At 37.7% G+C, this 24,931-nt stretch overlaps 1 long non-coding RNA gene and 1 pseudogene across 1 annotated transcript in view; one reads left to right on the forward strand and one right to left on the reverse strand.

Moving 5' to 3' along the window:
* Positions 1-24,931, forward strand: part of LOC141580954 (uncharacterized) — a 386,340-nt gene that overhangs the window by 163,190 nt on the left and 198,219 nt on the right. The gene's annotated exons all lie outside the window — the stretch shown is intronic.
* On the reverse strand, positions 12,385-13,805 carry LOC101038372 (microspherule protein 1 pseudogene; annotated as a pseudogene).

Genomic DNA, 24,931 nt, shown 5'->3' on the forward strand with positions numbered 1-24,931 from the left:
GATCTTTGCCGGCAGACATGTCTTTCGTTGCCCTTTACAGCATGCTTTGCAATCAAATAACTCTGGGGTAAATATGTGAACCAGCCTTGGGGAACTCAGGTGAGCCTGCTAGGAAGAGAGAACATTCTTCTTTGGCCCCATCACCTTCCTCCACTCTCAGAAGATGACCTTTCTTCCTGCTATGTAAAGTAAATGGAAGACTTTAAATAGCAATTAATCCAGCCAAATCTATAAATTGACATCTAATCATTCACATTTGTTTTTTTCATTTGAGTATAATCCAAGAGCCATCCCCATGTATAAAACAAATCCCTCAGTTCTAACCACTGTACTGTGTCTCAAATTCTCCCTCTCTCTGGCTCCTTGTGGTTTGAATATTCTGAAATTGGTCTAGGCTGGGCACAATGGCTTACACCTGTAATCCCAACACTTGGGGAGGCCCAGTTGCGTGGATCACATGAGGTCAGGAGTTTGAGACCAGCCTGGCCAACACAGCGAAGCCTTACCTCTACTAAAAGTACCAAAAAATTAGAAGCAGTGGCATATGCCTGTAGTCCCAGCTGTTTGGGAGGCTGAGGCAGGAGAATTGCTTGAACACAGTGGGCAGAAGCTGCAGTGACCTGAGATTGCACCACTGCATTCCAGCCTGGGGAACACAGCAAGACTCCATCTTGCATAACGCATAATATGCATGATATGCATAAATAAATGCATAAATACATAAACTTCACCGTTTTTGAACCTCATACTCCCTATCAGGTTCTTCTACTGTAGTAGCAAACTATATGGACAAGTTATCTATAATGACCAGTTTCACTCTTCGGTCTCTTCAAATCTGATTTTCCCCATACTCCCTCTGTATTGTCCAATATGCAGCTACTAGTCACACGTACAATTTATATAAACTAAGCTTAAGTAAAAATAAAAATTCCATTTTTTTAGCATTGCTAGCCATATTTTAAGTGCTCAATTGCCAGATATGGCTGTCATATTGAATAGTGCAAATACAAAACATTTGTGTCATCTCAAAATGTTCTGTTGGGCAGTGCTGCTGCACAGAAATTGTTCTAGCTTAAGTCACCAGGTTCTTGATGTTGCTATGAAAGAGACATTTTTCAACTACTCTATTTGATCTCTTAGCAGGGTTCAGCACTATTGGCCACTCACTGATTTTAAAAATACATCCTTTTCTTCACTTTCCTGACACTATACCTGTATTAATTTTTTTTTTTTTTTTGTCTCTCAGCAATTTCTGAGAATACTTTGACATTTTTCCTTCCCTACATTCAGTTGCTATTTTCTTGGGTTCTAATCCCTTGTATTTAAGTTCCATTTGTATGCTGAGAGGTCCCACATCTATTTTTTATTTCATTTTATTTTTGCCTAGACTCTTCTGTTTTAAACAAACATGTATAAGCAAATATGTTTAAACCTGAACATGGATTTTTTTTTTTACCCTCTCCCCTAAACGTACAATCAAACCATCAATCTTTTTATCCTCTAGTATTTCCGAGGTCCATCAGGGTCACCATCCTGCATTTGGTTACATGACGAAAAAACTGGTGTTTACCCTGTCCTTATCTCCACAATGAAGCAAAACCTAAGTAATGTCAATCTTAAAGTCATTGCAATTCTCCATAATTAATTTTCACGCTCTACTATTGTTCTCTTTCAACCTTTCTCCATATTGTATCCAAAGTTCCTTTTAATGTTTGATTTGATTATATCACTCTTTTAACTTAAGACTTTTCAATGGATTCCCATGGCTCTTAAAATAAAACTAAAAATCTTAGCACTGCCTTCAAGGATGGTCCTCACTTACCATACTCAACTTCTTGCAGTTTCTCCTGAAGCCATATTTATTTCAAGCTTCAGGCCTTCACATAGTCTGTTGCCCTGTCTAAAATATTAGCAGCCCCATCTGGAGTGAATTTTAGTGCAAGCTGTCAGGAAGTGGTCCAGTTTCTGCTTTCTGCACATGGCTAGCCAGTTTTCCCAACACCATTTATTAAACAGGGAATCCTTTCCCCATTGCTTGTTTTTGTCGGGTTTGTCAAACATCAGATGGTTGTAGATGTATGACATTGCCTCTGAGGCCTCTGTTTTCTTCCATTGGTCTATCTCTCTGTTTTGGTACCAGTACCATGCTGTTTTGATTATTGTAGCCTTGTAGTATAGTTTGAAGTCAGGTAGCATGATGCCTCCAGCTTTGTTCTTTTTGCTTAGGATTGACTTGGCTACGTGGGCTCTCTTTTGGTTCCATATGAAGTTTGAAGTGTTTTTTTCCAGTTCTGTGAAGAGGGTCATAGGTAGTTTGATGGGAATAGTATTGAATCTATAAATTACTTTGGGCAGTATGACCATTTTCACAATATTGATTCTTCCCAACCATGAGCATGAAATGTTTTTCCATCTGTTTGGGTCCTCTTATTTATTTGGGTGGTAGTTTGTAGTTCTCCTTGAAGAGGTCCTTTACATCCTTTGTTAGTTGTATTCCTAGGTATTTTATTCTCTTTGTAGCAATTGTGACTGGCAGTTAGTTCTTGATTTGGCTCTTTTTAAGTCTGTTATTGGTTTATAGGAGTGCTTGTGATTTCTGCACATTGAGTTTATATCCTGAGACTTTGCTGAAGTTCCTTATCAGTTTAAGACTTAAACATAAGACCGAGCACTATAAAACTCCAGAAGAAAACCTAGGCAAAACCATTCAGGTCATAGGCATAGGCAAGGACTTCATGACTAAAACACCAAAAGCAATGGCAACAAAAGCAAAAATAGACAAATGGGATCTAATCAAACTCCAGAGTTTCTGTACAGCAAAAGAAACAATCATTAGAGTGAACTGCAGCCAACAGAATGGGAAAAAATTTTTGCAGTCTACCCATCTGACAAAGGGCTAATATGCAGAATCTACAAAGAACTAAAACAGATTTACAAGAAAAAAAAAAAAAAGACCCATTCAGAAGTGGGCAAAGGACATGAACAGACACTTCAAAAGAATACATATATGAGGCCAAAAAACATGAAAAAATGTGTGTCATCACTGGTCATTAGAGAAATGCAAATTAAAACCACATTGAGATACCATCTCACACCAGTTATAATGGCGATCATCAAAAAATCTGGAGACAACAGATGCTGGAGGGGATATGGAGTAATAGGAACAATTTTACACTGTTGGTGGGAGTGTAAATTAGCGCAACCATTGTGGAAGGCAGTGTGGTGATTTCTCAAGGACCTAGAAAAAGAAATTCTATTTGATCCAGTAGTCCCATTACTGGGTATATATCCAAAGGATTACAAATTGTTCTATTATAAAGACACATGCACATTTATGTACATTGTGGCACTGTTTACAATAAGCAAAGACCTGGAGCCAACACAGATGCTCATCGTTGATAGACTGAAAAAGGAAAATGTGGCACATAGACAACATGGAATACTATGTAGCCACAAAAAAATGATGAGTTTGTGTCCTTTGTAGGAACATGGATGAATCTGGAAACCATCATTCTCAGCAGACTGACACAGGAACCGAAAATCAAACACCATATGTTCTCACTCATAGGTGGATGTTGAGCGATGAGAACACATGGACACAGGGAGGGGAGCATTTCACACGGGGTCTGTTGGGAGGGGGATTAGGGGCAGGACAGCAGGGGGTGGGGAGGTTGGAGAGGGATAACATGGGGAGAAATGTCAAATATAAGTGATAGGGGATGGAGGCAGCAAACCACATTGCCATGTGTGTACCTATGCAACAATCCTGCATATTCTGCACATGTACCACAGAACCTAAAGTACAATAAAAACCTAAAGTACAATTATATATATATATATATATATATATATATATATATATATATATATAGTACTATATATATATATGCCTCCACCTTACCTACGTCCCACTAATCCTTCAAGTTTCAACTTAAATGACAGTTTCTCAAGGAGACCTTTCCTGACCACTTCCCTGGTTAGATTAGATCTTGTTCTAAGTTCTGCCTATATAACACAAAATATCTTTCTTATAATTTACTTTTTACTTGTTCAAAAATATGTTGAATAAATGGTCATCATGGCAAATACCAAGTTTATCTTTGAGTGAAAGTATAACTAAAATTTACATTAGAAATTTACCAGGTCACAGCCTTCATTTTCCACATGAGTCAATTGATTACCCTCCAGATTAGTCAACTGATTGCCTTGTGGCCATATGCTATTATATGACAAAGCCATGTAATCTTTCTTTTTCTGTTCCTGAAGATGGAATTATAGTCTTGAAGTCCCATGACTTCTGAAATGACATAATGAGAGAACCATAAAGATGCCAGTAGGAGTTCTCATTCCATTGCCAGACTCTTCAGTGGTCTCTGCTCTCTGTCCTTTGTATTCACTTACCCAATAAATCATTAGGTTCAACTGAGGATTTTTGATGATGCTGTCATGACCTCTTCATTTCTGTTTGTTGGCGTATTATTTTCAGTTTGGATCCATTTCAAGGATTACTATACTTCATTGATAATTTTTGCTTAAAAGAAGAAACAGGAACAAAATACAGTTTTATTATAGCAGAATGTAGAACAAGCAAATGCAATTTGCTCAGCCCACTTGGATCCATGTTAAAATACTGCTTATAAAACATACTAAAGAAACAACAGCTGGCCAGGTGTGGTGGCTCATGCCTGTAATCCCAGCACTTTGGGAGGCTGAGGCAGGGGGATCACTTGAGGTCAGAGTTCAAGACCAGCCCGGCCGACATAATGAAACCCCATCTCTACCTAAAATACAAAAATTAGCTGGGCGTGGTGGTGGGTGCCTTTAATTCCAGTTATTCAGGAGGCTGAGGCAAGAGAATTGCTGAACCTGGGAGGCCGAGGCTGCAGTGAGCTGAGATCCTGCCACTGCACCCCAATCTGGGCAACAGAGGGAGACTGACCAAAACAACCAACCAAAAAAAAGGCAGGGCGGCTCATGCCTGTGAATCCCAGCACTTTGGGAGGCTGAGGTGAGTAGATCAAGAGATTGAGACCATCCTGGCCAACATGGTAAAACCCTGTCTATACTAAAAATACAAAAATTAGCTGGTGTGGTTGCACATACATGAAGTCCCAGCTACTCAGGAGGCTGAGGCAGGAGAATCGCTTGAACTCAGGAGATGACAGTTGCAGTGAGCAACAGTGGTGTTACTGCTCTCCAGCCTGGTGACAGAGGAAGATTCCGTCTCAAAAAAAAAAAAAAAAAAAAAAAAAAATTATGGAGGAATTTTCTGCTATGCCTTTGTTGAGTCTACATGTGGAATACAGCTATGGAGACTGTAAGTTATATGGAAACTGGGTTACATGGATGCAGTGACTGTGGATCCAAAATACAAAGTATCTGGATTAGGGATTATGTGATCTCATCAATAGTAACTATGCAAATAGTATCATGGAAAACAGAGCCCTAAAGCAATGTTTTGTTTTGCTTTTACTTTTTAAATTTCTCTAGCTGATGACTATGGTAATTGGCTGCTGCACAAATACTCAAATTGCGATAATCACTGGGTAGGAATAATTTACATTTATTGTCACAAATGCGCTTCTTCTTTGGTGAGTCCTTGTGGTGGGTGTTTCCCCTGTGTGTGCATTCTCTGTACTATTGAGTTGATGCTGCAAACAGTCACAGGATAAATCCTTTCTTGTTAAAGACACAGTCTTATTTCAAACTGAGAAAATAATTAGAAAGCTGACAGGAATTCCTTTGGGTACAACAGTTTTTGTAATGAGAAAATTGTGCATCATTGAAGTCAAAGGGCCTGGTCCTGGGAATAAGAAATGCTCAGTTTTTGTCTCAAGGGCTGCACCCAGATGCCTGTGACAGCTCAACCTTAAGCACTTTGTTGCTTTTCCTGCCCAAATATGCCAAACGGGGCCTTTCTGATGTCTTGCTTCAATACTTATTAGGGAAATTCTGAAGTAGTTACCCATTTCATTAAGTCTGGAAAAAATCCAGATACAGGTGCATGAATTAAATCACTTACTTGTGTGTCACTTCAAGCATGAAGTTCAAACTCATTGGAAGCCACAAATTATATGCTTGAGAGGCTTCTGCAATTTGAGAAAGAACTGTACTTGACTGCGGAAAGAAAGGACACACAAGTGCCGAGTTCACCTCTGTCTGCTGGCATTTTACTGTTAGTTTGGTTAGTATCTCAGGAAGGATTCCAAAGGTCAGAGAGAATAGCCCTGTGACATAGTCCCACATTCTTAGATAAATAATAAGACAAACATTGAAAGAAAAAGAGGCTTTTCTAATACGTATGTGTGTATATCTATATACACACATACACTTACGTATTAGAAAAGCCTCTGTATTTTTTCTAATATAGAAAATGTTAGATATAGAAATAATATAGACAATGTTAGATATTTTCTGTATTAGAAAATAGAATATAGATATTTTCTTATATTCATTTTTCTAATATGAATATAAGAGGCTTTTCTAATATGTGTGTGTCTGTATATCTGTATGTGCACACACATACGTATTAGAAAAGCCTCTTATTCATATATATAAGCTATATACCAACATATAAGATACATATGTATATGCTATTAAGATACATATATATGTATGTTTATAGGGGTGTGTGTGTGTGTGTGTGTGTGTGTGTGTGTGTGTGTATGTGTGTGTGTATTAGTAGTCCTGGAACATGTCTGTTACTGGAATATAGTACAACAAATAAGTAGGTAGTACCTTTTAAAAGGCAAAAACTGCATTTCATCAATAATAAAATTCTTTAAAATATCCAAATTCTCAACTGTAGCACTCCTCATTCACCAGCATCTAATACCTTCTGAATGATGGAAATAATTGTGAATTCTCGAAGAACAAAATTATTTTAGTAACATCTGTTAGAGTTAATATTCATAATAGAGTTATGAATATTAGAATTGTTAATATTCATAATAGAATATTAGAGGCAAACCAAAAATAAGCTTGTCAGTGTTGAAGCTCAACATAATTGAACTGGAGATTTGAAGTGTTGCAGTAAAGCAATCCAGTTTTCTTTCTTGTAGGTCATTTGCTAGGGCAAGAAAAGTTATTATTGAAGAGATACACATGACCTCTGTCAGCATAGAGCCCACTTGTTTCCAGACGGAGTTAGGATGTTTTATAGATAGGAAAGGAAGAAAATTTTGTTTATGTGCTTCTGGCTTTTCCTGTATCTGCCCATCCTAAAAGAAAATAAATTTCGGCTACTAAGAGATAATTAAGGTTGTAGTTAGAAAAGATACATGGTATCACTACTAAATCTTTCTACTTTATTTCTTGTTGATAATGTCATAATCCCCCTCTGCCTATAGGGGGTGTGCAAATCCTATCATAAAACTGATTGCTCAGCGACCTCTCTCCTTGCAGCTATATGCAATAACATTAGAGTTTTGGCTAAAACTGAAGGTGACTGGGCCAAACAGAAAGGTATTCTCCTTGAATTTTATGTTCTTACCACTTTGTTTCAACTACTGGCCATAGTGACAGAGTTGTGTGATTGGTGAGATTCACTTGCTGGCATGTTTTTTCTTACCTTCTCCTCCTCCTCCTGCTTTTCGTTGTCCCTCTCTCCCTCCTTCTGTTTGTCTCTGTCTTTCTCTTCGTGTCTCTTTCTGTCTCTGATTCTTTCTCTCTTTCTCTCTCTCTCTTTTTCTCTCCACCCTCTGGTCTTTATCTTTCTCTGTTTTCTTCTTTCTCTGTCTTTTCTTTCTCACCTTCCCAGCGCCCCCCTTCCCCTCCCCCCGCTCTCTCTCTCTCTGAGTGTCTGTCTCTTTCTCTCTCACACCCACACTCACAGAGAGACACAGAAATCGAATAGAAGCTGGTGGTATTCAAAAATTACAAATGAGGACAAGTTTTGTGGTATAACCACCAAATGAGTTCACCTTGTTCACTGCCTATACAGAGCTGTTTTATCAAGACAGGGAAACTGCAATGGAAACAGAGTAATTCACACAGAGCCAACGGTGTGGGAGACAGGAGTTTTATTCTTGATCAAACAGTCTCCCCGAGCATTGGATTGAGGGGTGATCAGAATTTTTAAAGATAATTTGGTGGGTAGGGGTTTGGGAACTAAGGAGTGCTAACTGGCCAGGTTGGAGATGGAATTACAGAGGGTTGAAGTGAGTTTTTCTTGCTGTCTTCTGTTCCTGGGTGAGATGGCAGAAGTGGGGTTGAGCCAGATTGTGGGTATGGGCAGTGTAGCTGATTAATGGAGTGCAGGGTCTGCACAGTATCTCAAGCACTGATGTTAGGTTTAACAACAGTGATGTTATCCCCAGGAGCAATTTCGGGATGTTCAGATTTTCAGAGCCAAAGGATGCCCAGCCATTAAATTGTAGTTTCTAATTTTGTAGCTAATTAGTTAGTCCTGCAAAGGCAGACTGGTAAGGTAAGAAGGCAAACTTTCTGGGAAAGGGTTATATCAATTTTGCTTCAGAGTCAAACTAAAAATTGAATTTCTTCTCAAAGTTATATCGGCTTATGCCCAGGAATGAACAAGGACAGCTTAAAGGTTAGAAGCAAGATGGAGTCGGTTAGGTGTGATTTCTTTCACTGCCATAATTTCTTCAGTTAAAATTTTGCAAAGGCGGTTCGAGTAGGAAGCGAGAATTCTTACCAATGGACCCAGAGGAGAAGACATTTGTGGCATGTTGTATGGATGGAAGGAGATGATGTAGGAGTTCCACATGTCTTTGCTACGCTTTCCCTCTGTCTATCCTTACACTTACTAAGCTAGACTGGATACTGAAAGGGGAACGCAGATAATAAGAAATGAATTGTTAAAGTATTTGAAAATATTTTGGAAGGTAAGACTTGGACATGATTAACCCTACACGGTTCAGGAGGAGAAAAAGATTTGGAGATGGGGAAGAAGTATAATTGTGATTTGATGAAACAAGTGATTTCATATGTTTAAGTACGTAGAGTCTGACAGTAGAAAATGAAACAGTGACATATGAGAGGTGTTCTCAGTTGTTAGAAAAAGGGAAGGTAGAGGCTGGGTGCAGAAAAATAACCTTAGAGTTAAAAAAAAAAAAAAAAAAAAAAAAAAAAAAAAAGGGATGGAAGGGCTACCAGAAAGCTGGGAGGAATCTCTTTTGCAGAAGCAAAGTGGCTGATACTTGGACTCCCATGGTACTTTCTAAGCCAACATCTCTTTCAATTTACCACAATCTAAATTTTATTTTCATATTTTATAATGGGGGTTCTCAAAAGAATTGAGGTGGAAGACAACTTTTCGATTATAGTAGCTGGACAGATGCTTAAAAAGAGAACAACGAACAGTGACCCCTGATATCTAAAGCACTTAATGAGTAGCACTGATTATTTTTTCCAGACAGTTTTTTTAGAGGAGAAAACTGTAATCTTTATGGATTACAGTGCATTCTTTAGCAAAATAAAACAAAATATAGCCATGTTTGGGGAAGAAACTGCGTGTTTTATTTCTTTCTTAATTCTGTGAGCGTTGCCAGCTTTTGCCAGTGGGAATCCAGTGAAGAAGGAAGGGTGTGTGTTTCTCAGCTGGAGCCATGTCACCAGTTATACTTCAATTTGTGTTGAACCAAATGTGTACCACATTTTCTCTCCACTCCAAAATTCCTCACGGCTCTTTCTGCTCTGCCCCTCTATGACAAATGGCCTAGGAAGGTAAGAAAGCCCATCTGTCCTTCTCCTGTTGTTTACCTACTACGTTTATACTCACTGCTGCCAAGTGTTGCTTAAGAAATAACAGGGTAGGTGCAGTGGCTCACACCTAGAATCCGAGTACATTGGGAGGCTAAGTAAGGCGAGAGGATCACTTGAGGCTGGGCATTGGAGTGGGCAACAGAGTGACACCCCTTTTCTACCAAAATAAAAATAAAAAAATAATTGGCCATTGTGGTGGCATGTGACTCTAGAATTAGCTACTCAGGAGACTGAGGCAAAATAATCTCTTGAGTACAGGAGTTCGAGGCTGTGTGAGCTATAATTGCACCACTGCACTCCAGCATGAGTAACAGAAAGAAACCCTGTCTACAATAAATAAATAAATAAATAAATAAATAAATAAATAAAGGAAGCATTTTATATCTAACAAAGTATTGCGTGTTCTGTATCTAATACAGAAAAGGAAAGGAAGAGATTGCATAACAGTTACTGTTACACAATGGATGACATCCTGAAAGATATTCCTGGTCACAAAAACAAGATGAACTAAGTAATACAGCCAGTACTATGACATCCCAGGATTTCCAACTCATGTCTCATTCCCATGCTTCCTCCTTTTTTCCCTCCCTACCTCCTTTGCTTCCTCCCCTCTTTCCATATTTAGTTAAAAAAAATTAAGAAAATACATTTTTTAAATAGCTGCTGAGAAAAGGATGAATATTTGTATTTTTGCTGAGGAAAGAATGAGTATTTTTATTTCTGGTGAGGAATTGTAGTACAATAGATTTAAATTTACAGTTCAGTGATCCAAGAGGCAAAGAGTATTCTAGGTGGTCTAAGGCACCTGGATATGCCCTAGTTGCTATTGACTAAAGGCAGAGACAATACACCTGTGTTATTCACTGCAAAAGTTTACTGTAATAAAGCCTAAACTAAAAAATCGGGGGGATTTGGATCCAAGTTGGCTGAATAGGAACAGCTCTGGAGTGCAGTTCCCAGTGAGAACAACGTGGAGGGTAATCACAGTCCTTCAGTATTATGTATCTAACCAGCTTGCTATCAAGTATTTACCCAACATCTGTTTCGGTATGTATCTGTCTATCAGGCACCAAGATTGAGCTTCAATTTTTTGTTTAACAAAAATCTTTTATTAAGCCTTGAATCATGCTTGGCTTTTGGAAAGCCAATATTTAAACACCTACTTCAATGTCATTTTTGACATTCTTGAACTTCTGTCTTATCAATGATCAATGAACAATGATTAACATCATGCTTAAACAGGAATGTCTCATAACATTCAGACTTACTGCTCATATACAAATGTTCACTTTCAATTTTTCTAAACTTGCTAGGTGAAATTAGGAGTTAAATATTCCTACGTGCTTTAGGTTTGGAATTCTGTCAGTTAAATATTTATTGCTACAAGATGTTATTACTGCCAAATGATAAAATAATTAATGATGATTGTAGAAGGTGATAGTTTTAGGTACAAAAATGATTAAATTTCAAGTAGGTAAGAAAACTGAAAGATATATTAACTACTAGTTAAGCAAACAAGAAAACAGAAAGAAGAAGAGATGGAATTAGGCAGAAAACTTAGGAACAGAATTTCTTTTTTGAGTCAAAGTTTATGAATGTTAAGTGATAATATAGACTGCAGTAATAAAGCTTAGATCATGTCATTCAAGAGTTATTTAATATTCTGTCATTTATCACATTAAACAAAATAAACTTGTGAAAACTAAATTTAATTTTTTCATAGGCCATGAGTCTCTTAATAAAATGTGTTTGAGGATTCTTTACCATTGGGATGACAAATTAAGAGTATAATGTCAACTTTCTCCTTTCAGATTCAGTGAGGGGTAAGATTTTGAAAACCATGTACAATATATCATATAAATTATTATTGATCAGAACAAAAAGATTATAAGGATAAAGATGAGAAGAAAGTCTTAGAGAAGAATAACGATTCAAAACTTTCCTCCTTTACCGATCTCATTTGAAAACGAGCAAAATTATATTACGTAGAGTCATTAGCAGCAGAATGAAATAATTATGCCTGTACTCTGTAAAACTTAAAAGAAAATGTTAACTGAAGTGTGAAATTAACTAGTTAGGGTAATAATTTCTGATAAAAGTTTGTTTTTTAAATCTCAGAAAGCTGCTGTTATTTGGCCTCGACTTCAGCTTTGGGTGAATAGTAATTTTAACTCTGGCAATTCAGTGTCTGAACAAATGCACATTTGGCCCGTCTCTAGTATGAACAAACTATTTAACAATTTGAACTTAAGAATATTTTCATCATTTTCAGTTTTACTATTATAAGCAGTCTTTTTTTATTTTTATTTTTTTTTGAACCTGGTGCTTTTTATTTATCAAAGAAAAACAAAGGAAGAGTATGAAGCTAATCAGCTGGAGATATAGGAGTGAAGGTGGCAGTGGGGGTAGCGGTTGTTTTTAGAGAGAGGAAGAGGGAGAGGGGCTCTGGCTCTAGGGAAGCCAGAGTGTCTCAGCCTCTGCTGGCTTCAAAAAGGCCAGCCCTATTCTCCCTCAAAGGCTCACGTCAATGGTCTGCAGCTGAGCCTCACCCTGACCACTCTGGGCAGGATTTTCCGGGAGGCTGAGTTTTCAGCTCAAGGGGGCTGGAGTGACAGGGGAAACAGGCCAGAGAGGGCCCAGGGGTCCTGCTGCCACTCCTCACTGTGGTGTGATCTTGGCAGCCTCGGCCCGGATGAGGGCAGTGAGGTCCTGGTTGATGAGGAAGATGAAAGGCTGGCTGACGATCTTGACCACAGAGTTGTTGCTGAGGTGCCATTTGGAGCCACACAGCACTGGCTGTCCATTGATGTAGATGGGCCGTCAACCCTCATTGGCAATGAAGAAATCACCCTTGTTCTTCAGCTTGATGACACCTTGTTTCTGGGAGATCTTCCAGGCAGGACCCTCCAGAGACAGGTCCACATCAATCTGGTTATTGTTGGTGGCTCTGCCCAGGGTGATCTCGCGTGAGTGCATCAGGTGCCATACCATGTGGCCCTGCAGCACTGCCAGTGTCTGGTTGTCAGAGTCCTGAGAGCTCTTGCCTGTGATGCTGTCCACTGGCACTTGCCAGTTACACAGTTTGTGTTCCAGCTGCCGAATCTCTCACTTCTGCCACTGGTCATCCACCATCAGTTCATGTTCCAGGACCTCATCTCACATGTCCTTGAGCTTATTGTCATCAGTCAGGTCCTCTGCATCAGAGAAGTTCAGCACTCGGTCCCCTTTGGGCAGTGACTGTACTTTCTGGCCCTCCAGCAGGTAATAATGCTTCATGAGCTGCCAGTGGGCCTGCAGGGCCTTGGCAGTTCGGGCCAGGTAGAAGCCATCAGGATGTCTGTGTAGCAGGTCCTGGAAGGTCTCCAAGATAGGCTGGCTGGTCGATCCCACTTCGCTCAGCAGCTGCTCCTTAGCCTTGCTAAAAAGGGCTTTGCTCTGGATGGCTGCAATATCATCTGCGTGCAGCTGCCTCATGGCCTGACAGGCCAACTTGGAATGACAGGATCATAGAGCAGAGCATACTAGCACTCCTGGACTTCCCCAAGGGTGAAGTGGTAGCTGAAACTACAACGCCCGGGTGGACGGATGTCAGGTCATTGGTCTGCAGCACAGCATTGATGAGCAGGAGATCCTCTGCAGGCTTCCAGTGGCCCAGATCCTTGGTCATCTGAAGTGGCTGTTTACTCTTGTTCACACACTTGGTGAGTCCAGGGCCTGGGGCTGGACTGGGTGGCACAGAAGTGCTGGGAGCTTTGGATACCCTCTTCTCACTGGAGGAGGGTTCACTCCCTAAACAGTGCCCTGGTTCCACTCCACTGGCCCCCTTTGCCAGGCTGCTCTCCACCTGCTCATCATTGAACGTCTTCCTCTTGTTGAACCTGGAGGAGCTTCTCCATTTAGAGATGGTGCCCATGGCCTGGGAGAAGGCCCAGTTCTGCCCTGCCAGTGACTCCTCATCCTCTGAGTGACTGGCAGTGCCTGATGCCATCAGGGATGAATCTAGCCACCCCTGAGAATCTTTGTCCATCCTCTTACAGTCCCAAAGCCACTGGTTTCAAACCATGGGGCTAGGAGGAAAGGTCCCATAGGCTCATCCAAGGATTCTGACCAGGTGAGCGTAAAGGCTGAGCTAAGATTGATTCCTAGACGGCCGGCTCCAGCAATTTCTCCATGGTGACAGTAGCAGCCACAGGGCCAAAGCTGGCTTCCTATGAGCAGTCTTAAATGAATATCTCATTCATATTTGTGTCTGTTTCTTACATTCTGGTATACATGTGCAAACATGCAGGTTTGTTACATAGGTATACACATGCCATGGTGGTTTGCTGCTCCCATCAGCCCATTATCTATATTAGGTATTTCTCCTAATGCTATCCCACCCTCCCAGCCCCTCATGCCAACAGGCCCTGGTGTGGGATGTTCCCCTTCCTGTGTCCATGTGTTCTTATTGTTCAACTCTGACTTAGGAGTGAGAACATGAGGTGTTTGGTTTTCTGTTCTTGCATTAGTTTGCTGAGAAGGATAGTTTCCAGCATCATATGTGTCCCTGCCAAGGACGTGAACTCATCCATTTTTATGGCTGCATAGTATTCCATAGTGTATTTGCATTACATTTTCTTGATTTAGTCTATCATTGATGGGCACTTTGGTTGGTTCCAAGTCTTTGCTGTTGTGAAGAGTGCTGCAGTAAACATACTTGTGCATGTGTCTTAATAATAGAATGATTTCTAATCCTTTGGGTATATACCCAGTAATGAGATTGCTGGCTCCAATGGTATTTCTAGTTCTACATTTTTGAAGACTCTCCATACTGTCTTCCACAATGGTTGAACTAATTTACACTCCCACCAACAATGCATAAATGTTCCTATCTCTCCATATTAATTTTTAGAAGTATAGTTTCTTGTAATTAAAAATACATTTTGAAATTTATTTTGCAAAATTGTTTGCTTAAAAGGCTACATCAATTTAATGCCTTTTATCAATGTATGGAGTGGTCTAGTTCATAGACATTTTCAGCATCCACTCCTCAAATTGTTAAATCTCCGTCTGTCTAAAAAGAAATGTAATCATACTGATCACTGATCCAGTGTTTACTTCCCAGTTATATTTCTTTTCCTATTCTAGTCCCACATCTAATTATTATTAGGTTATAAATTTTTCTTACTGAATGAAAACATTTTATACTTTAAGCAATTAGCATTATATTTGTCCAATATATTGGAAATATTTCTCCAGTCTTTGGCGTTTTGTTAATTATATGTAATCTGTGTTTTTCATACAGAAACTTGTTTCTTTAATGAAAAAATAAAGTGACTTGATCATTGCTTTTCTCTGTGAATTAAAAAAAAATTGTAAGGTAATCTTCCATGTCAGTGGCTGCTTAAAATAATTTCTTCATTTGCCTCTAGGAGATTCATGGTTAGCATTTTTACTTTGAAATCTTAGACTCAGTAGAAATATGAATAATAATAAATGTTCCATCACTGTTTTTTTTTTTTTTTTTTTCATCTTTTGGATGCCATTTTTGAAACTTGCACTAATACAAGAGCCACGTGTGGTGCTTAACTCTTGTTTATGTTGATTAAAATTAAGAAAAATTAAACATGTAGTTCTTCAGTTGCAGTAACCATATTTCACATCGCTGAATAGACGAATGTGGCAAGTGGCCACTATATTGATCAAGATAGATCTAGAATATTCCCAACATTCCAGAAAATTTTATTAGTGGTGCTCTAAACTATGTAATGCATATTCTATTTTATCCTCCTAGTTTGCATTTTTACCTTTGACAAATACTAAATTTCGATGTATACATTTCAGGCAGGTATTATAATAAATATTTAAATAAAAATTGTTTAAGTAAAAAGTATGATAAAACACATGCTGTCCAGGTTTGGTGACTCACACCTGTAATCCCAGTACTTCAGGAGGCCGAGGTAGACAGATCTCCTAAGATTATGAGTTTGAGAGCAGCCTGACCAGCATGATGAAACCTGGTCTCTACTAAAAATACAAACATTAGCTGGGTGTGGTGGTTCATGTCTGTAGTCCCAGCTACTCAGGGGGCTGAAGTAGGAGACTCGCTTCAATCCAGAAGGCGGAAGTTGCAGTGTGCTGAGATAGCAGCACTGCACTCCAGCCTGGGTGACAGATTGAGACTCCACCTCAAATATTAAAAAATATTTAAAACAAATTTAAAAACCCACGAACAATGTTATTTCATAGTTCTTGAACATTTGTGAATGTGTTAGAGTCTAATAATGTAGGAAAGGCAGGGCTCATCATTCTAATTCTACAGATGAAAAACTGAGTCATAAAATGATAAAATGATGTGTCCAGTTCCCATAAATATAAGTGGAATAATCTAAATTGAAGTATAGCTCTCTAATGTTAATTCATTTTTTTCTTTTGTATTAAGTCCCTGTGAATTGGCTTCAGTTAATTGAGTTTATTGCCAACTTTCAAGCACATTTTGACTATTACTTACAATTTTTCTTCTGTGTCTTTTATGCCTCGTATTTCATTTATAACTGGAATGCATTTGTAATTTTCACCACCTGTTAAAATCTTACCCTATTGAGAGTTCAGTTAAAAATGTCACCTTCACTTATTTTCTTCCTCATTTTTATCTTTACCTCTAAACCTTTAGAGAATTTATCATGAGTTACTTTTGAGTAATCTAGCAATATGTAAATGCTATTTTTTCACCAATTTGTAAATACATTACAGAAAGGGACCAAGTTATATTCAGTTTTATATCCTTAGTGTCTATGACAGATTTGGCATTGAATCAACATTGGTGGCACCACATAAATGTATATGAAAGATATACATTTTGTATAAATATATACAAAAGAGCATTTCAAAGCATCCCAGGAAGTTCTCAGGGTAAATTTGCTGAGACTACTTTCCTTTGAACAGAACATCTTAAAATGAGGACAGATTTCCTTACTTGGGTAATTTAGTTGTGATGCAGGCAAGTTTATGTTCATTTCCAATACTTACTGGAAGGAAAATGACAGATGTGAGTTGAAAACAAAAGAGGCAATGGAGCCACCGCCCATTCTTGATTCCCCTAAGAATCATATCCTTAGTCGCTTAATCTTTGTGAAAAAAAAGCTGCTTCTCTCCACCTACAGACAGCAATTAGGATCTCTGTTTCCCCGGTACAAGATCAGTAGTTTTCTATTTTAAACTTTGCTCTTGAAAAATGTCTCACCAGGTCTTCATCTCATACATTGTATTTCTTATAATTTGCCCAAATGAATGACACACATTTTCTCTCTTTTGACTTTTTTAAATCTTGAGTCATCAAAGACAATTGAGCTCTCACAGAGATAAATGGAAATGAACTGTCTATATGAAAAGAAGCAAGTTGACAGAAAGGAATTAAACGAAGCAAATATTTCTTACGTAAGTCGTACCTATGCAGCACACAGGGCTTTGAATAATTTGCATTCATGCAGGCTTACTTTGGAATGCAGAAAGCTTCTAAAATAGTTTAAATATGTTCAGTTGACAGTTTCTTGAACACTTTGAGTGAAAGCATATCAAAACTAAGAATAGTAATAGAACTGAAGTATTTTAAAAGAGGGAAATGGTCTAGTCTTATAAAACAACACAGATTCACATAAAGATCAATTTAATTTTTAAAAAATGTGCAGGAGAGTGGCTAAAAGGCATCTGAAATATTTTAATAGCATCTGGTGTCAATTGCAGAATGAATGCTCTAAACCAGCAGTGCCCTCCATGATTCATGAATCCCTAAGGTTGTGGGACGTTTTCAGGAGCAATTGAAAGGTTTCAACTATTTTCTTCATAAAACAAGATGCTATTTTCCTTTTTCACTCTGCTGATACTTGCACCAATGAAACAAAGTCATGATGGGTGAAAGTGCTGGTGCCTTAGCAGAAATCAAGGTATTGACAGTAAAGGGTCCTAGTAGTCAGTATATTCTTTACTGCCAGCTCTGCTCTTTTTTCTTTCTTTCTTTCTTTCTTTTTTTTTTTTTTTCTTGAGACAGTCTCACTCATTTGCCCAGAATGGAGTGCAGTGGTAAGACCTTGGCTTACTGCAACATCTGCCTCCCGGGATCAAGCAATTTTCTTGCCTCACCCCCTCAACAGGAAGCTGGGACTACAGGTGTGCAGCACTACTCCCACTTAATTTTTGTATTTTTAGTAGAGACGGGCTTCATCATGTTGGGCAGGCTGGTCTTGAACTCCTGACCTCATGATCCACTGCCTGGGCCTCCCAAAGTGCTGAGATTACAGGTGTGAGCCTCTGCACCTGGTGATCTCTGCTCTTGGAGGAAAAAAAATTAAAAATGTCCTTACTTAAAATGTCCTTACTTAAACATGTCCTTATGAAGAAATACAAGTAACAAATTTTATTAAACCTAGGTTCTTGTAAGTATTCTGTGTAACAAAATGAGATGTATATATAAAGCACTTTGGTCCCATACTGAGTAAAGTAATGATCTCTAAGAACAGTGCTTGTGCCATTCTTTGAGAACTAAAGTAGCCTTTTTTTTTCTTTCTTTCTTTCTTTTTTTTTTTTAAACAGAACATAATTTAACTTTAAAGAATGTCTGACAGAGTTTAATTCAGGTTTGAGTATTTAGGGGATGTTTTCTCAAAATGAACAAATTGAATCTATCACTCTAAAGGAATAAAACTGACAGTATTTATTGCCAGTGATAACATTTAAGCTTTCAGGTTAAAAAAATATATATATATGACTTAGGAAACCTTGTATATAGGACCATGAGCCTGATAGGTTCCCAGTACTTAAAGATTTTTTTTTATAAGATCAGTCGCATTGATAACACATGAGATTTTTTAGATATAACAGTGACCCAGTAATTCTCAAATGATGTTACAAAGTCATGAATCAGTTAAAAGTCCCATACAAATTGTAGTTAGACATACAGTATTTAAGGCATCAGAGAATAAAAGTTTGTGGACATTGCTTTCAAAGTCCACATTGAAATTCGCCTTGATTTGTAAGATTTGGTGTACTATCAAATAAAAATAATAATAATGATCTGATATGAATGCAGAAGCAGATATGAGCAAACAGCTATGTCATGTTAGTCAAGACAGAGTTTTGCAAAAATACACAGTTCTCACTAAATGATTGCTTGGAAATACATTGGTTCTTCATAAAAATATATTAACATATATATTTATTAGAATATAAAAGTATACATTATATTTTAACACTTCTTAGTCTTAGTTATTAATATATAAAAGTTTGAATATAAAAGTATACATTGTATTTTAATGTTTGTTAGTCTTAGTTACTAATATGATAAAAGTTACTACTAATGGTTAAAAGTTGATAGATATAATCTCTAAAAGCAAAAGCTTGTTGGAGTATTCAATACTTGTTTAGTTTAAAGGCATCCTGAAACAGTTTGATAACTGCTAATATAAATAATAAGTCATACAAATAACTTCTAAGGCAAATATGTTATTTTGAGATCAGACAAGAGAAGAAAAGGAATAATTGGAACTCTATCTCAGGGAGATGTTTGATAGCACTCCTACCTGTCAGGGACCTGATACTATTACCTATTACTTTATTTTTTCCTTTTTTTTTTTTTTTTTTTTTTTAACATTTACTTGGTTATTTGAATTGGCACTTACACATTCTGAATCCTTGTACAAGTTAAAAATTAAGAACATTGCAAAACAGATATTCTGTCAACTTGTTTATCCACTTACCACCTTTCTCTAAAAAAGAAAAGGTATTGAATACCCTACTTGTCCATTTCTTCATTTCTATTTCTGTATTAGATGGATCTAATACCAATACTTTGGCTTTTTGTTTAAAAAATTGTTTCCTATTTTATTTAAGAAAAACTAAGAAAACTCTTACTTCATTTTTCTAGACTTACATGTCTTTATTCGATGGATAGTTTCCAAATTAAATTACTTTATGTCTTGGAAAAATTGACAAAATTATTTCTTCCTTTTTGTCATACTGAATTTCACTTACATTTCACCGTATACTTCTGCTTTCTTCCCATTTGCCTTGCTGCTGTGATGAATCTCTGCATATTCTTGCTTATTTCTCTATTCAGTGTGGGAATTTCCATTCCCCTCTTAATCGATATTTCCCTCCCAAGTGATCTCATTTATTAATATGTTTTGAATACTTCTGTACCAATTATTTCCAGATTTTTATTTGCCATGTAGATTTCTTATTTGTTATGTAGACATGCATCTTAAACTGTATTTTAAAAAGAATACATTTCTTCTGGAATGTCACAAATGCACCTCAAATTTAACTTTTCAAAAATATCATTTTATAATTTATCTCCACTAAGCATATTCTTTCAGGTTCTGATGCTCAGTGGATAGAACTCCTGTGCATTTTGTGGTATTGTTATAGATCATAGGATCCTTCTTTTGATATTTTCCCCTAGCTCATTCACAATCATCAATCACTGAGACATGATTTCTCTTCCAAATATTAGAAGATTTTTCATTTTTGTTTCTTCTATCCCTCCTAGTAGGTCTACAGTCAACTAACACCTTTTCCCCAGAACATTCAAAAGTTCCCTAACTCATCTCCTCTACAACTACCACTCCCTAACTCAAGTCTGTTTCCTATGCTTAATAAAATGCAAATCTGATTTTACAGTTTCACTATGTTGAATTCCTTGTTGCCTTAATTCTCATTGCTTTTAGGAAAAGACAAAGGCTATGCATAATCTCACATGACTCTTCCCATTAGTCTATGTTTTTCAGCCATTATAATTCTCTTTCAGTTTCGTTAATACATCATGCTTATTCCTAATTAAGGTGTTTCCTAGAGGTTTCATTCTGCCTTTCTCCCTCTCTTCCTGTTTAACTTCTATTCACTCAGACTTCAGATTTCAATGAGACGTCATAGTACATTCTTTTCCTTTATAACACTTAAGATAATTTAATTACAAATACAGTCAGGCCTTCACATCTGTGGGTTCTGCATTGGCAGTTAAAGCATCCATGAATTGAAAAATCTTCAGGAAAAAAATTCAGCAAAATTAGCAATACAGCATATATAAATATAAATAAAATGGTATTGTCTAACCATTTTCCAGCCAATTACAAGTATTTACATTGTATTAGGTATATAAGTCATCTAGAGATGGTTTTAACTACATGGGAAGAATATGCATAGGACATGTCCAAATACTGTGCCTTAATTTATGTAAGGAATTTGCACATCTGAAGATTTTGGTATCCACTGTGAGGAGCTGTAGAACTAATCCTGAGTGACAACAAATAAGGACTGTACTTAAAATTATGTTCTTTATTTCCTAGGAAACTCTATGGGGCAACTAAGTCTATTTATTTATTATTATTATATTTTTTAGCATCTTGGGCTAGACAAAGATGATTTTCAGTAAATACTTTTAATCTATATATATGCAATATCTGTCTTATGGAAAGAGATTAAAATAAATACATGTTACGGCCGGGCGCGGTGGCTCACGCCTGTAATCCTAGCACTTTGGGACGCCGAGGTGGGTGGATCACGAGGTCAAGAGATCGAGACCATCTTGGTCAAAGTAGTGAAACCCCGTCTCTACTAAAAATACAAAAAAATTAGCTGTGCATGGTGGCGCGTGCCTGTAGTCCCAGCTACTCAGGAGGCTGAGGCAGGAGAATTGCCTGAACCCAGGAGGCGGAGGTTGCGGTGAGCCGAGATCGCACCATTGCACTCCAGCCTGGGTAACAAGAGCGAAACTCCGTCTCAAAATAAATAAATAAATAAATAAATAAATAAATAAATAAATAAATAAATGTCAAAAGAGAGAATGATATGAAGGCGGGAAATGGAAAATTCCCTCCTCAGGTTCTGATTTCTCAGCTTTTAAATGAGAGGATTCTTTCTGCTATAATATTATGTGCTTTCTGATCAACCATATTTGCTTAATCTTGAAAGCATGTATTATTTACGGCAGTATAATTTACCTTAAAAATGCTCATACATCGTATAAATGAACTGAATTTGCTATTTTGCCATAGCAAAACTCAGAATAATATAGGATTCTTATCTTAAGCAGATACATCTTCTGATTAAAAAAACATGTATAAAAATAAATATTTAAAGTACCAAATTTTTAAAATTTTAACTTGAATAACCATGTGTTTAATATTAAAGCTCTTAAAACATGTATCACATTTAAAACAAAATTCTAAAAAATGAATCCACATATATGAATTTATCATTTATTTACTATTTGACATGCAGCCTTGGTTATTGCTTACTATTTTTCTATTTTTAAGTGACTGTGAATATGCATATTCAAATATAATTACAATTGTACTAACAATTCTTTATATAATAAAAATATAACATATATTAAGCTCTTTGCCTCCTAAAAATTTTGAAATACAGACCAAAATACGACTTTGTATAATTCTTGGTTAACAAAATAATTGCCTTTTCACCTCCAAAATATCTTTCACCAATGGCACATCACAGATTATCTGGACGGGTAGTATCTGTTAAATCATTTAGTTTTCAGCAACTACTTAGTAGAGTTATATGTGTTCTAATCTAACCTGTTATACATAGCAGGTTCTAATATCAAGAACCTGAAATTAAAAATTAACTGCGACACAGAACCATTCAGTCTGGCCATAAATTGTTTCCTTTCTTTTTTTCTTTTCTTTTCTTTCTTTTTTCTTTATTCTTTTTTTTTTTTTTTTTTTTTTCAGTCAGAGTCTTGCTGTGTCAGCAGCCACCAGGCTGAAGCACAGTGGTGCAATGTTGGCTCACTGCAACCTCTGCCTCCCGGGTTGAAGCAATTCTCCTGCCTCAGCCTCCCAAGTAGCTGCGGGCCACCATGCCAGCTAATCTTTGTATTTTAGTAGAGACGGGGTTTCGCTATGTTGGTCAGGATGGTTTTCATCTTCTGATCTCTTAATCTGCACACCTTGGCCTCCCAAAGAGCTGGGATTACAGGTGTGAGCCACCATGTCTAGCCCCAAACAGGTTTTTTCATTTTGTGTATTTACATGTTTTATTACACTTCAGGTTCTGGTGTACATATGAAGAACATGCAGGATTGTTGCATCGGTACATACATGGCAATGTAGAGTGCTGCCTCCATCCCCATCACCTATATGTGGCATTACTCCCCATGTTATCCCTCCACAACTCCCTACCCTCAACTGTTCTTCCCCTAGTCACCGGCAACAGACCTCAATGTGTGATGCTCCCCTCCCTGTGTCCATGTGCTCTCATTGTTGAACACCCACCTGTGAGAGAACATGTGATGTTTGATTTTCTGTTCTTGTGTCAGTTTGCCGAGAATGATGGTTTCCAGGTTCATCCATGTCCCTACAAATGACATGAACTCATCGTCTTTTATGGCTGCATAGTATTCCATGGTGTATATGTGCCACATTTTCCCCATCCAGTCTATTGTAGATGGGCATTTGGGTTGATTGAAAATCCTTGCTATTGTAAACAGTGATGCAATGAATATACGTGTGCATATGTCTTTATAGTAGAACTCTGAAATCCTTTGGACATATACCCAGTAATGGGATTGCTGGGTCAAATGGAATTTCTATTTCTAGGTCCTTGAGGAGTCGCCACACTGTCTTCCACAGTGGTTGAACTACTTTACACTTCCACCAACGACGTTGAAGTGTTCCTATTTCTCCACATCCTCTCCAGTATCTGTTGTCTCCAGATTTTTTTTTTTTTAGGGTCTAAATTTTTTTCTCTTTCTTCTCATTTGAGGCAGCGTGTATGATCTTTTTTTTAAAATTGCATTTTAGGTTTGGGGGTACACGTGAAGAACATGCAAGATTGTTGCATAGGTACACACATGGCAGTGTGATTTGCTACCTTCATCACCATCACCTGTATCTGGCATTTCTCCCCATGTTATCTCTCCCAAACTCCCCACCACCTGCTGTCCCTCCCCTATTTCACCCTGACAAACCCATTGTGTGATGCTCCCTTCCCTGTGTCCATGCGTTCTCATTGTTCAGCACCCACCTATGAGTGAGAACATACAGTGTTTGATTTTCTGCTCTTGTGTCAGTTTGCTGAGAATGGTGGTTTCCAGGTTCATCCATGTCCCTACCAAGGACACGAACTCATCTTTTTTGATGGCTGCATGATATTCCATGGTGTATATGTGCCACATTTTCCCTGTCCAGTCTATCATTGATGGGCATTTGGGTTGGTCCCAGGTCTTTGCTATTGTAAACAGTGCTGCAATGAACGTTTTTGTGCATGTGTCCTTAGAGTAGAACAATTTATAATCCTTTGGTTATATCCAGTAATGGGATTGCTGGGTCAAATGGAATTTCTATTTCTAGGTCCTTGCGGAATTGCCACACTGTCTTCCCCAGTGGTTGAACTAATTTACACTCCCACCAACAGTCTAAAAGTGTTCCTATTTCTCCATATACTCTCCAGCATCTGTTGTCTCCAGATTTTTTAATGATCGCCATTCTAACTGGCGTGAGATGGTATCTCAAAGTAGTTTTGATTTGCATTTCTTTAATGACCAGTGATGATGAGCATTTTTTCATGTTTTTTGGCCTCATGTATGTTTTCTTTTGTAAAGTGTCTGTTCATATTATTTGCCCACTTTTGAGTGGGTTGGTTTGTTTGTTTCTTGTAAATCTAGTTATTTATAGATTCTGGATATAAGTCCTTTGTTAGATGGGTAGATTGCAAGCATTCGTTCCCATTCTGTTGGTTGCCCATTGACTCTAATGACTGTTTCTTTGGCTGTGCAGAAGCTCTGGAGTTTAATTAGATCCCATTTGTCTATTTTGGCTTTTGTTGCCGTTGCTTTTGGTGATTTAGTCATGAAGTCCTTGCCTATGACTATGTCCTGTATGGTTTTGCCTAGGTTTTCTTCTAGGGTTTTTATGGTGTTAGGTCTTATGTTTAAGTGTTTAATCCATCTGGAGTTAATTTTGGTGTCAGGTATCAGGAAGGGGTCCAGTTTCTGCTTTCTGCACATGGCTAACCAGTTTTCCCAACATCATTTATTAAACAGGGAATCCTTTCCCCATTTCTTGCTTTTGTCAGGTTTGTCAAACATCAGATGGTTGTAGATGTGTGGTATTGCCTTTGAGGGCTCTGTTCTGTTCCATTGGTCTATATCTCTGTTTTGGTACCAGTACCATGCTGTTTCGATTACTGTAGCCTTGTAGTATAGTTTGAAGTC

Source organism: Saimiri boliviensis, chromosome 13 (genome assembly GCF_048565385.1).
Source record: "Saimiri boliviensis isolate mSaiBol1 chromosome 13, mSaiBol1.pri, whole genome shotgun sequence".
Lineage (NCBI taxonomy): Eukaryota > Metazoa > Chordata > Mammalia > Primates > Cebidae > Saimiri > Saimiri boliviensis.